Here is a 12,939-nt window from a genome sequence, read left to right on the forward strand (position 1 = left end):
AGTCCTGTATTGTTCTTGTATGTTACTTAATAACTACTTCATTTCAGTCTGAGCTTCTGAATATTCCTTTATGCTATTTATCACCCTGGGGAAGTAGTCTAACTTGCATTGAGCTAAGGAAGGCTATATAAGAATGTAAATAGTTGCTGCTTTAGTTACCATTATTTCTTTCAGAGATAATTTTGTAAAGTAATGAAAACTGGTATCTTAGTTACATGGAAAAAATATTCTTGGAAAATAAAAATTTGACACTCTAGTCAGCTGGCTCTAATAATCTATAACCTAAGAATAATAGATTCTACATTAGTTCAATCAAACATATACTTCAGTTCTCCAATGGAAAGCAGTATTTTAAAATCAAAATAGAGGAAAGTTAAAAGGAAATCTGTACTCACCAAGAAAGATAACAGCCACTCTAAGTGGTGATGCTTGTTTTTAGTTCGCAGGCCTAAGTTGAAAATTACAGTCCTTTCAGTTTTCTGAAAATGCAAGCAGAGTTTACATGAAATTCTCCATTTCGGATAAGTGACACCAACTGATACAGTCACTAGGTCAAATCTAAAGAATGATTTGACTTAGCTATAGAATTACCCACTGCAAGTGATGATTTTTGGACAAGCACACATTAAATCAACACCTTCACAATTCAAATGATATTACAGAGGAAAATCTTTCAGCCCAAGATCTGCTTCCAATATTTATTATTTGTGTCTTCCCAGATGAATTATCTAATGTTACTAAGACTCAATTTCCTAACATAATATATAGATGAAGCTCATATACTATTTACCTAAGGCTGTTGAGAAGAAAACAATTGTAAGTACTATAAAATAAATTATTATCATAATTACACCAAGTAACATTCCTAATACATTTGAAAAATCAGCTTACCCAACCATTTTGTTTTCTAAAAAAGCCAAACCCTTACCATCACATTAGAATAATATCTCTTTAGCCGTAGTGTGAGCAATTCCTACTACTCATACTTTCTTAGAAATGCTGAGAAGTTGCCTGAGACTATAAAAGTTAAATTGCTTGACCAGGATTAAATATCTAGAGTGGAATGAATGATTCCAAGGCCAGTTTTCTTTTCTGGTCAGTTCTGACATGACTGCTTTAACTATGAGTTGGTCTGAATAAAATTGATATAGCATCTCAAATCATTTTAAAGTTATTGGGAAATCATCAATTTAGCTACATCATTTTGTAGATGAAGACACTGAAGTGATACCCATGGTTAAAAGTCTAACATGTATACACCATGGTCTTTATTCTCCTTGACAACTTTCACAAAGTAGATACTCAATGAAGTTTTTGTTGATTCATTGATTCTTTTTAATTTTTTCTTTTCCTCTTATTTATTTACTATTTTCCCTAGTTACATTTAAAATAATTTTCTTTATATTTGATTTTTAAATTTTTTTGAGTTTCAGATTGTCTCCCTAATCCCCCAGTCCCAGTGATAACCACGTGTGATAATCTGAGACCAGATTTTCCTTCACAAGTTTTTTTTTTTTTTGCACACACAAAACTCAAACCAAATTTTGGGAGCCATGGAAGAAATCAAGATTCACATTCTAAGAGTCCCTTATCAGATTTGCTCTACATGTATTATATGATGAGGTAAAACCATTAAGTTATAACATTGATACAAAAAGAATACTATATGGAAGATGTAAAAAAAACACATGTGAATTTAGGCATAACATTTTCATAAAAGTCTTGTTGTTAAAGAAAACACAGATCTTCCATTTCTAATAATAAAAAAACCCAGAAAAATAAAGTTTAAAAAATGAGATAGACACAGACACATACACACAAAGAGAAAGAGAGAGACAGAGAGACAGAGACAGAGACAGAGACCAAGAGACATACAAAGAGAATATGATTCAATCTGTATTCAGACACAATCAGTTCTTCTCTGAGTATGGATAGGATTTTTTTTTCTTAAATCCTTCAGATAGTCATGGATCATTGTACTCCTAAAAACAGGGAAGTTATTTACAGCTGGTCATCCCAGAACATTGCTATTATTTTGTATACAGTACATTTCACTTTGCTTGAGTTCATGAAAGACTTTCCAGGTTTTTTTTCTAAGTGCATTCTGGTCATCATTTTCCATAAAATAATAATATTTCATGAAAAGCATATGTCACAATTTATTCAGCCATTCTCCAATTGATGGGCATCCCCTCAATTTCCAGTTTTTTGCCTTGAAAAGAGTTACTACAAATATTTTTTTGTATATATAGGTCTTTTCCTCTTTTCAAAAAATCTCCTTTGGTATTCATGCCTAGGAGTGGTATTGTAAAGTCAAAGGATATACATGAATTTATAGCCTTTTGGACATAGATTATATCTTTTGCATTGTTCAATACTTGTTGAATACGAGATAAGTTTCTAAAAGTCTTTAGATTTAAAATTTCAAACATTCTAGCTAATTTTCCTGCCATCTTATACATTACCATCCTAACAACCAGGGGAAAAATATTGTTAGAAGCTATCTGAAACAGTTCTTAATATATGTGTGTGTATATGTGTGTGTGTGTGTGTGTGTGTGTGTGTGTGTCCATGCACATGCCAGGCATGCATGCAACTATGGACCCTTTTGGTTATTTGGTGAAATCAAATCCTCAGGGAAGAAATATTTTGGAATATGTAGGATTACAAAAGAAAATATGAATTCTTTTAAATAAATAATATGGAATAATAATATGAAATGTTTCTGTCTGTCTGTCTCTATCTCAATCTGTTTCTTTTATTGGCATATTAATAAAGGGTAATGGTCAGAGCCAAGAAGATCCATGTTTAAATTCTGATTCTAACACCAACTGCAAGAACTTTTGTCAAATGACTTCTTCATGTGTTTCCCTCTGACTTATTTACTTAGTTACAAACAGCCCATAAATTCTTCTTCTGCCATAAGTGGGGTAAGTTTCCATATATAAAACTTCCACATTGCTAAAGTAACAGATTCTTTGAATGTCCCTTCATACTTTTAAAATAGTTTTCAGATTTCAGAAGTAGTGCTGCTTTTAATTCATTCCTTTGTCCTGAAATTCCCTTTTTTGTCTAGGATGGCACATGGTTGTTTGCATGTTAAGTTATCTGCATATCTATGCCTTCCTCCTTAAGTAGACTGAGGTTTATATGTTTTAAGATACTTTTTGTTTTTGGAGATTAGGTGGAAACTCATTTACTGTCAATATCATGAGGAATGGTTTGAAGGTATGGAGGTCTAAGAAGCATATGAGATAATTAGGAGAAAATGTCCAGTTAGGAGTTGTAAATATGATACTAGAACTCAGCAGAGAAGTTAAAATATAGAGATAATATTTGAAACTTTGGGAGAAGGTAAGATTGTCTAAAGAAAGAATGAAGAAAAAGAAGACAAAAGACTATAGAACAGACAGAATATTGTACATTTGGTAGTTAAAAAACAATGAAGGAAGCAGAGAATGACTTGAGAGACAAGTAATTGAGAGAAAAAGGTCTTAGTATAGTTAAGAATAAGCCTGATCAGACAAAAATATCAACTTTGGAAGTAATAAGAGGTATTTTTTTCATAAAACCACAGAAATTCTAAGTTGAAAAGGACCTCAGCAGGCAGCTGAGGTCTCACCTATATATAAAATATGATAATAGGGTCCTTTCTACTACATACCAGAAAATTATCATTCAGACTTTGTTCTAAGATCTTTAGTGGGGAAGAACTCATTAATTCCTGAGGTGACCTATTTCAGTTTTGGAATTTTGTTTTTTGTTTTTTCATTTGCCAAACCTAAATTTCCTCTTTGCAAATTGTTTCTATTTCTTTATCTATAGTCATCCAAAACAAGAACAAATTTTCTTTCATATGACAGCCTTTTGAATGTTCGAAAACATGCAACTATGTTCACTTCCTACCCAAATTGCATTACTTTCTCTTTTCCAAGTTAAACATACTTCATTCAATCAGTCCTCAAATGTCAGGTATTCAGAGCCTATTACCCTCTTGATGTTGTACCTAGGATAGAATACTTATAGTATGATTCTTTTCCTCTAAAGGAAGAATACAGTGGGGCTATCCCTTCCTAATTCCTCTTACCAAAACTTAATGTTACCTTAGCTTGCTTAACTACTATATCACATTGTTGACTCATAAATAAGTTTGTGTGGTCACTAAAATCTTTGTATCTTCCCCCCCCCACAAAGTATTGCCAACTGCCATATAACCAGTTGCAAATCTATACAATTGTATTATTATGTAATCCACATCTCCCCATTTTATCCACAGGAATAGCCTGAGATAAACTATATACAGAATTCTAATGAACTAGCTACTTAGTAACCTTGCCTCAAAGGGAAATTATTACTCTAAAACGTAATCATATTAGTTTTCTTTGGAGATAAATCCCCTTTTCTAGATATCAATTAACCATATCCTTGATAGTATATTCTACATTCTCTCCAGGAATTGACATCAAGTTCATTGGCCAATTTTATTTTTGAGCTTACCCCCTTTCCTATTTGAAACTGGAACATTAGTGTCTCTCCAGTCTTTTAGGACTTTTCCTGCTTTTCTTTATCATTCAAATATCATTGAAAGTAGTTCAGCAATCATATACCAAGGTCTCATGACTTGAATTTATTGAAGGCAATGTTCTTTACTAACTCCTACTGATTTGGGGTATCAACTCTCTATTAATCATTTTGTCTTCTCCTTTCAAACATCACTATCCTTAAGATAAAAGTTAAATTAGAAATCCCATCTCTCTCTCCTATCCCAACTATTCCAACCAATGGTCTTACAAAAGCTTTCTTTGATTCCCCTCTCACTTTAAGTAGTTAATAAAACAAACAAAACAAAAATTTGTTATCCTTCACTTTCTTTGAAATCCTCAACTCACCCGGGAATTTAGTGCTTTTTTCATATTATCTGTTTTTGTATTCATTCTCTGTTCCTTCTTTGTTTCCATCTTCTATCTATAGCTTTCAAAAATACAAGTTAGTAAGTTCTCTGCTGCCATATAGGTTTTCTCATCAAAGTCTTGCTTTTTTAAAAAATAATCCTTTCCATGTATAGGATTTTATTCTTGAGGGTTTCCTATTCCTCCTTAGCTGGCTATCTTTTCATAGTTTTTGTCCACATGATCCTTATTCTTCTTTGTGTCTTTACCTTGAGCCCATTGGAATCTGATCTCTTCATTCTAGGATGTATGCTGAATTATGTCAAACTTCTATCTCTACCATAAACACTGAGAGAGGAGTCTATTATTCAAAAGGCTCTCACAATATTTATTCTAGCAAGTAAGTTGCTCCTGCTTGATTAGACTTTTTTCTGAAAAATATTTCCCCTTTTTCCTTTTCTTTTTGAAGGATGACATTTTCAGTAAAGGAAAGAAAAGAGATGTTCAGTGTTCTGCTTTTGGTAGACTTCAAGAACTCCAGCAGATGTCTGGATAATTGAAACCCTTCATCATTACTGTAGCATGCTTCTGTACCAGATTTTTGATCTGTTTCCTAAATCCATGCATACTTAGATGACAACATTGTTTCTTTCTCCCTATGAATCTTCTCCCATATGATCACTTCAATGTTTCTCTTTCTGATTCTTGAATTTTCTTACCCAAGTTTACCTTCTTGATATACAATGGGATTCCATCCACTTTTACTTATTATTTACATTTTTATACTTAATCATTTTACTTTTTCTTACTGTTTCTTTTGGCTAAGATATCCTCATTCTCTTTCTCTGAGATAGAAAAGTGGGAGATAAATCAATATAACATGATAGAGAAAAAAATGAGGGTAAAGAGGGGAACTGAGACAGTTTGTAAAGGGATAAGAAACCTTAATCAGTGATCCTAAATCTTATCTCTCTCCTTTATATGAATCAAAATGAACAAATAGTTGCTCTAGATGTTAGTTTGTTCATCTATTAAATATGGGTGTTTAACAAGATGACTTCTTCTGAAGTTCCTTCTATGACATTTGAGCTCCTATTGAATAGTCTGGATTTTTAAAGACAAGAGGTAAGATCAGGTTTTGAAAGTGTGTATATGGAGAAATTTGGGAATTGTTAAAGAGTAGAATGGGTGGAGACATATTCAGGAGAAGTCATTCAAAGATAAGAAGTCATCAAAAGATGAATCATAATAAAATAATTTTTAGTGACACTTATTTTTCCCCGCCTCTTAGAAAATTAAGCATTTCTTTTTTCCCCATTTGTTTATTAAATCTTTTTAATTTTCAAAAGACATGCATGGATAATTTTTCAACATTAACCCTTGCAAAACCTTGTGTTCCAATTTCCCCCCTTCTCCCCACCTCCTCCCCTAGATAGCAAGTAATCCAATATATGTTAAACATGGTAAAAATATATGTTAAATCCAATATGTGCATACATATTTGTTCAATTATCTTGCTGCACAAGAAATCAAATCCAAAAAAATGAGAAAGAAAATAAAATGCAAGCAAACAACAACAAAAAAGAGTGAAAACGCTATGTTCCCATACTCCTCTCTCTGGGTGTAGATGATTCTCTTCATCACAAGATAATTAACTGAACTGGTCTGAATCATCTCATTGTTGAAAAGAGCCACATCCATCTGAATTGATCATCATATAATCTTCTTGTTGCTGTATACAATCATCTTCTGGTTCTGCTCATTTCACTTAACACTAGTTCATGTAAGTCTCTTGAGGCCTTCCTGAAATCATCCTGCTGATATTTTCTTATAGAGCAATAATATTCCATAACACTCATATGCCATAATTTATTCAGCCATTCTCCAACTGGTAGACAGCCATTCAGTTTCCAGTTTCTTGCCAATATAAAAAGGGCTGCCACAAACATTTTTGCACATGTGAGTCCCTTTTCCTCCTTTAAGATCTCATTGCAAAATAAGCCAAGAATAGAAATACTGCTGGATCAAAGGGTAGCACAGTTTGATAACCCTTTGGGCATAGTTCCAAATTGCTCTCCAGAATGTTTGGATTAGTGATACTTTTCAATGCAGTTATAATTATGTGGATTTGCAGTGGATCCGTTAGAATGTGTGCTAATGTATATGATCTTATTAAGTTGAAAGCCAGATTTCAGTTAATAATGTTAACAAGCACCACTGCCAATATGACCACAAATCAGGGAATAGTTGGCATTTCTAGAAAATTTTTCATTAGGGGAATTCTTAGTTTATTTTGTAAATTATAAAATGACAATTTTTAAACATATATTTTTATAAAATTTTTTAATATAATCTATTATGAATCTATTAAATACATTATTTTATTTTATCTTCCCAAAAGCCAAGGGAATAATTACTTCCTGTATTATAGCTGAGAAAGCTGAAATTCAGAATTTAAGTAAGATTTTGAATAAGTTCAAATAAGTAGCAGAACAGAGATTGGTGCTCTGATTTTTACTTCATTTCCATTTTTATTCTTCACTTCTATTTTTTTTTTATTCCTCCCAAAACTTGGGGACCCTTGACAGAAAAATCAAATGAGAGTTAAGAAGTGGATATGGATATGAGAATGGTTGCTTAAATGGAAGATTAGGCAGCCAGGTCTTATCAAAGAAAATTCAAATAATTTCAAAAATTAAAATTTGATTAAAAATATTATTGTATTTCATCTTAGAAGATGATTACAAAAAGGATAAGGAGCAGATAATATATTGATAAAGAGAAGGAGCACTAGTCAGTGTTGAGCACTGATGTATTATTTTGTTTTAAAACTTCCACCTGGTAAACATTAATCAAACAGAACAAATAGTAGCTTTGGATTTTACCAATTACTTTTCCTAAACAGCCCCTAAATATTTGATGGTTGTGTATAGATTCTTGTTAAGTTCAATGTTAAATCCAAGTGATATTTCTGTGTAGATTAACATGACTAAAATACATTAAGTATGAACAAACAAAGGATTAATATTTAAACTAGTTCTATTTTAAAGACAGTCCTCAATCTACTTCAAAATTCCATAAAGATTCAGTTTGGGATTTCTCTAAAATATGAAGCTGAGGTAGGAAGCATTTTTCATCACTACATACAGATTAGCTAACATGAGCAGTTTTAATAGAAAATTAGATGTCCTTTGAAAAAAATAAAAACTAAAATGCAGATATTGATCATCTCTGAGCAAAGTAGGGTATCTGTTTTGGTATTTTTTCAAACATTAAATTAACTGAAGTATTAACTAACATGAATTAAGTACATATTTAGTGTTTCTGTTGGGAAATTTCATTGTGCAAATTTATAATTATATAATGGTAAGTATAGTGGATCTAGGTTGGCCTTAAAGATAGAAAGTTTTCCAAGTCTCAGGCTCTCTGAGCACGAATTTCCTCTGAAAATGAAGGAATACACTGATTTAGTAGTACACTGAAGAGGTCAATGAATCCAATCCCCTCATTTTACCAAGGAATCAACTGACAGACAATGAGATTAAGAGACATAACTAGAGTCATATAATTAGGAATTATTTGAGATGAGGCTTAAATAAATACAGGTTAGCTCAATATCCTATATACACTTTGCCTTACTTCCTCATTTCAACGATCATATTCTAAATTCTACAGCCAGGTGTTTCTGACTGCTAGCCCAATATAATATGCATAATAGCAAAGATCATACTTTATCAGTGAGATATTCTACCAAAAATAACTGTTGAAAGGACTAGAGACAGAATGATAAGAATATGATCTTGTTCAATAACTTTCTTGTCCTGTACTTGCTGGAATATTTTCCTTCTAGTTTTTCTGTCATTAAAATTTTTCTCTTCTTTCAAGGAATAACTGAAGTGATGTTGGTTTTTTTTGAAGCTTTCTATTATTCTCTTTCCCCTCCCTCAAATTAAGTGTTCCCTTTTTAAGTTTTTTATCTTTCAGTGCTTTATCTGGTCTCTTTTTTGATCCTTATTATAGCTTTCGTTAGGGCAAGTGGTACATTGGATAGAGTGTTCATGCCTGAAGTCAGGCAGACATATTCCTGAGTTAGAATCTGACTTTAGACACTATGTGATCCTTGGAAAACCACTTACCCTTGCTTACCTCAGTTTCCCCATCTATAAAATAAGCTGATAAAGGAAATAGCAAGTCACTCCATTATCTTTTCCAAGAAAATCCCAAACGGGGTGATGGAGAGTTGGCCATGACTGAAACAATTGAAGAACAACATGCTTCCTTGACACATATTTATTTGTCTTCTTGGTATAGCTCTAGTTAGAGTATAAACCCCTTAATGACAAGAATTGTATGTTTTTTTATGTTTATAACTTTAATATTTAACAGTGCTTTGCATAAATAGACATTTAATTATTGCTTGTTCAATTGAAATCATTACATTATAGCAGGTAGCTGCTTAATAAATGTTTCAAATTGAATTGATTGAGGTCTTCAGATCCTCCATCCTTCCCATGAATCACTGTCATTTTTCATTTCCTCCTATCTTACCTCCTATACCACTGAGGAGTCAAATAGATGAATGTAGTCTTCAAAAGGATGTTTCTTTTGAAGAAGAGTCAAAATATTTGTGTTTTAGTACTTGCTTGTTCATTACTAACTGTATGACTGGCAAGTCACACTCATTCTGAATACTAGTTTTCTTGTCTGAAAATGAAAGAGTTTATCAATTTCTAGTTAGAAGAGGCCCTTGAGTTTAATCCCCTCCCTTGAGGGGAGATAGAACAATGGACTCAGAATCAAGAAGTCCTAAATTCAAAACCTGACTCAGACACTTAGTAGCAATATGATATTGGGTAAATATTTTAACCTCTGTCTATCTCAGTTTCCTCATCTGTAAATAATAATAATAATGATAGCAGCACCTACTTCCCAAGATTATTGTGAGGATAAAAGAAAATAACATTTGTAAAATAATTTACAAACATTAAAATGACATAATTTGTTAGATATTACTATTGTTGTTGTCCAAGTATTGTCATCATTCTCTAATGGTACAGATACAGAAAGAGTGCCACAATAGAAGATAATGGGTACTATAAAAGTACTGTATCTAAGAAGTAAAAGAATGTAATCAAAAGTTCAAATGGATTGGAGATAGGATGTAGAGCTAGAAAACAAACTACTTCTTTCACAATTTAATCTATCCATGAATATACCTATACATACTTTATTTTGAAAATCAAAACTACAAATAAGAGGTTAGAATTCAGTTAACCATAAATTTTTGGCAAGTATGTTACATGATAGTTTTTGAAATAAAATATTTTTAAAATAACAATTATTTGACTGAATTTAAGTGTTGCTATTTTTTCTCAAACTCATTTCTATATGTTTGGATACAGCCTAAAGCATCAGGGCACTCATTAGCTAGTGATGCAGTGATGTTTCTTCTTTAAGACATAGGCTTATACTATCACTTTGCTCATTTTTTAAAGGATTAGCCACAAGAAAGTTTTGAGTAATTCATGAATATACTAGAAACTTTTGGGGTAACTGTTTTAGATTTTTTCTTTCTTTATTTTTTTCTTTTCTTTTTTTTTATTATAATAACTTTTTATTGACAGAACCCATGCCAGGGTAATTTTTTACATCATCCCTTGCACTCACTTCTGTTCCATTTTTTCCCCTCTCTCCCTCCACTCCCTCCCCTATATGACAAGCAGTCCTATGAATGTTAAATATGTCACAGTATATCCTAGATACAACATGTGTGTGCAGAACCGAACAGTTCTCTTGTTGCACAGGGAGAATTGGATTCAGAAGGTAGAAATAACCCAGGAAGAAAAACAAAAATGCAAACAGTTTACATTAATTCCCCAGTGTTCTTTATTTGGTTGTAGCTGCTTCTGTCCATCATTGATCAATTGAAACTGAATTAGGTCTCTTTGTCAAAAAAAATCCACTTCCATCAGAATACATCTTCATACAGTATCGTTGTTGAAGTATAAAATGATCTCCTGGTTCTGCTCATTTCACTTAGCATCAGTTCGTGTAAGTCTCTCCAAGCCTCTGGTCATTTCTTACAGAACAATAATATTCCATAACATTCATATACCACAATTTACCCAACCATTCTCCAATTGATGAGCATCCATTCATTTTCCAGTTTCTAGCCACAAACATTTTGGCACATACAGGTCCCTTTCCCTTCTTTAGTATCTCTTTGGGGGTATAAGCCTAGTAGTAATACTGCTGGACTAAAGGATATGCACAGTTTGATAACTTTTTGGACATAATTCCAGATTGCTCTCCAGAATCATTGGATTCATTCACAACTCCACCAACAATGCATTGGTGTCCCAGTTTTCTTGCATTCCCTCCAACGTTCATCATTATTTTTTCCTGTCATCTTAGCCAATCTGACAGGTGTGTAGTGGTATCTCAGAGTTGTCTTAATTTGCAATTCTCTAATCAATAGTGATTTGGAACTCTCTTTCATATGAGTGATAATAGTTTCAATTTCATCATCTGAAAATTGTCTGTACATATCCTTTGACCATTTATCAATTGGAGAATGGCTTGATTTCTTATAAATTAGAGTCAATTCTCTATGTATTTTGGAAATGAGGCCTTTATCAGAACCTTTAACTGTGAAGATGTTTTCCCAGTTTATTGCTTCCCTTCTAATTTTGTTTGCATTGGTTTTGTTTGTACAGAGGCTTTTTAATTTGATGTAATCAAAATTTGCTATTTTGTGATCAATAATGGTCTCTAGTTCATCTTTGGTCACAAATTTCTTCCTCTTCCACAAGTCTGAGAGATAAACTATCCTATGTTCCTCTAATTTATTTATGATCTCGTTCTTTATGCCTAAATCATGGACCCATTTTGATCTTATCTTGGTATACAGTGTTAAGTGTGGGTCCATGCCTAATTTCTGCCATACTAATTTCCAGTTATTCCAACTAACTGTTTTAGATTTTTAAAATAGTCTAGATCTGTAACTTCTTTGTGTGTAGATGATATTCCTTCTGACAATAAGATGGGCAACTATTTTTCAAATTGAGGACTAAATGACTTCCTGATAGCTAGGTGGCCAGTATGTATCAAAAGTGGGACTTGAACTGAGGCAGTTGACATAAGTATGTTTCACTCTACTACCCTTCTATGAGATAAAAGAATCTCTAGGAATATAAGTTTTACATGTTATAAAAATTTCATTCTGTTGAGGTAGCAAGTTAGCCTATTCGATTAAAAGAGTTTATAGAAGGGGGAAGAACAGGTAAAAATAAAAACCATAGGATCTATCTAATATAGCAATCAGGGGATATAAAGTGAACAGAAATTTCTAAAGAAGTTCTGAATCAGCTAGTGGTATGTAATAATCAGTTCAAGTAAAACCAGAATAAGTAGCATAATATCTGGCCTATAATAGCTTTTTAACAAATATCTATAGATAGTTTTGGTAAAATAGAATAATAATGAAAACTCCTGGGGAAAATTTTGGCTCAGATTTAATACCTGTTTGATATTAGACAAGTCATTGGATTTATTAAGACTCTCTGGACTTATGTTTGAGACCTTACCCGAAAAAGATCATAAGATTATTTTTAGCTTCATAAAAGCTACGAAATAGCTATAAGCCTCTAAAAAGCTGAGAGAGAAAACAAAATAAAACAAGCCTTAAGAGTATAATGGTAATTGCTCTACTGGATATGTGTGGGATAATTTTAAAATATTTTAATAATTCATTTTTGATAATTCTTCAGGGTGATGTGTGACTACACATGGTAAAAAGACATGAATGGGTTGTATTCTTTCTAGAAGGAAGTTAGCTCTATAAACAATGAAATCATGAATTCATTGACTTATCCAAATATCCATAGGTATGAGGGAACTAAAAAACATGGTATAGGTGCTTAGATTTATGAGAGCTCACTCAGCTTTCTAAATCCATCTCATACAGAAAAAAAAAAGTGTTAGAAAAATCTCAAACTATTTAACCAATGGCGAGATTTCTTTATCTAATGAGCTGAGCAAAACTCTGCCC

General features: G+C 32.4%; 1 protein-coding gene across 6 annotated transcripts in view; it reads right to left on the reverse strand.

Moving 5' to 3' along the window:
• Positions 1–12,939, reverse strand: part of CELF2 (CUGBP Elav-like family member 2) — a 974,186-nt gene that overhangs the window by 695,129 nt on the left and 266,118 nt on the right. For all 6 annotated transcript variants that reach the window (XM_052000334.1, XM_052000335.1, XM_052000330.1 and 3 more), the window contains one exon: positions 396–479. The gene's annotated coding sequence lies outside the window, so the exon portion shown is untranslated. The remainder of the gene's footprint in view (positions 1–395; positions 480–12,939) is intronic.

This window comes from Antechinus flavipes, chromosome 5, assembly GCF_016432865.1.
Source record: "Antechinus flavipes isolate AdamAnt ecotype Samford, QLD, Australia chromosome 5, AdamAnt_v2, whole genome shotgun sequence".
In the NCBI taxonomy this organism is placed as follows: Eukaryota; Metazoa; Chordata; class Mammalia; order Dasyuromorphia; family Dasyuridae; genus Antechinus; species Antechinus flavipes.